General features: G+C 45.6%; 1 pseudogene; it reads left to right on the top strand.

Moving 5' to 3' along the window:
• The first annotated feature begins 718 nt into the window (after positions 1 to 718).
• Positions 719 to 836, top strand: LOC126195952 (5S ribosomal RNA; annotated as a pseudogene).
• The last annotated feature ends 732 nt before the right edge of the window (positions 837 to 1,568 follow it).

The following is a 1,568-nucleotide window of genomic DNA, read 5'->3' as shown; positions in this document are numbered from 1 at the left end:
CATTTCTCTGTTCTAGGTAATGAATGTAAAGACAACTGGAATAAACTAGGAAATGCGTACATCCAGGCTAAACACCGTACAGCCACAAAATCTGGTCAGGCAGGAAAGAGTTTGAGCAAATGGAAATTTGAGGATGAATTGGCTTTTTGAATCCAACTCTCTTAACAAAAAACACTCGAGAAAATGCGGAAGACAGCCCCAATAATGAAGATTAAGATGGAAGACGGGAAGAGATTGCCTTATATCCGATTGATGAAACAGAGTCAGAAGTGGTCTCATCAGAAAGTTACCAATCCAACCCACCAAGAAACGACCTATTCCAAAGTGCAATCCCCACTATGCCGGACATCATCGACAATCCAACGGCCAATGTGTCAGATTCTCCAGCAAATTATACTCATCCTTCAGCAGAGCCCATAAGGCCTCCTGTTTGAAAGAAAAGAAAAAGTTTGTTGTCATCCGTACAAGAAATTGTTACAATTATAAAGACAACCAACGCTTGCGCTCCCAAGTACTTCTTCAAAGTGGACCCACTGCCTCAGGTAACAATGTGGACGAAGAATGCGAACTTTCATTCCTCAGCATAGGGATAAATGTGATAAAAATAGCGTCCTGATAAGCAAATAAGAGTGAAGATGGAGGTGAGCAACATCGCTTTGGGGGCAGCGTTGCAAGCTGCACGTGGGAGCTCGTTTCAGGTGAACCCTGGTTAAAACGTGGCAACGGCATTGCCGCAGTGGATACATCGGTTCCCGTGAGATCACCGAAGTTAAGCGCTGTCGGGCGTGGTTGGCACTTGGATGGGTGACCATCCAGGCCACCATGCGCTGTTGCCGTTTTTCGGGGTGCACTCAGCCTCGTGATGCCAATTGAGGAGCTACTCGACCGAACAGTAGCGGCTTCGGTCAAGAATACCATCATAACGACCGGAAGAGCGGTGTGCTGACCTCACGCCCCTCCTATCCGCATCCTCCACTCAGGATGACACGGCGGTCGGATGGTCCCGGTAGGCCACTCGTGGCCTGAAGACGGAGTGCTCGTTACGACAATACTCTTAATATAAATCTATCATAATTCCATCAGTCCTCCTCACTACCATCTCTTCAGAAATCTGAACTCAGTTTGGACTGCTCAATGGACTCGACGTTTTCCTACGAGTGGGAAGAAAAACAGCAATAAAACTTTGCTAATTTGTAATTACTTTTCTGACGTATAAAAATGTGTGTGTGAATTCCTAAGGGACCAATCTGCTGAGATCGTCGTTCCCTGGACTTACACCCTAGTTAAACTAACTTAAACTAACTTAACAACAGACATACACCCATGCGCGAAGGAGGACTCGAACCTCCGGCGGGAGGGGCGCACAATCCGTGAATGGCGCCTCTGACCGAGTGGCTACTCTGTGCAGCCACTGATGTATAACAAAGCGCACTTTGTGAAAGTAACATCAATCAAAATTTCAAAATGTCACTGTGATAATTTTTTTCTCTCCCAGATATATAATAAAATAATGTGTTAGCACTTACCTGAAGCAAACTGCAAGTCGTATCTCAAATGGAATGCTTTCC

Source organism: Schistocerca nitens, chromosome 7, assembly GCF_023898315.1.
Source record: "Schistocerca nitens isolate TAMUIC-IGC-003100 chromosome 7, iqSchNite1.1, whole genome shotgun sequence".
In the NCBI taxonomy this organism is placed as follows: domain Eukaryota; kingdom Metazoa; phylum Arthropoda; class Insecta; order Orthoptera; family Acrididae; genus Schistocerca; species Schistocerca nitens.
This window is presented reverse-complemented; position numbering and strand designations above follow the sequence as displayed.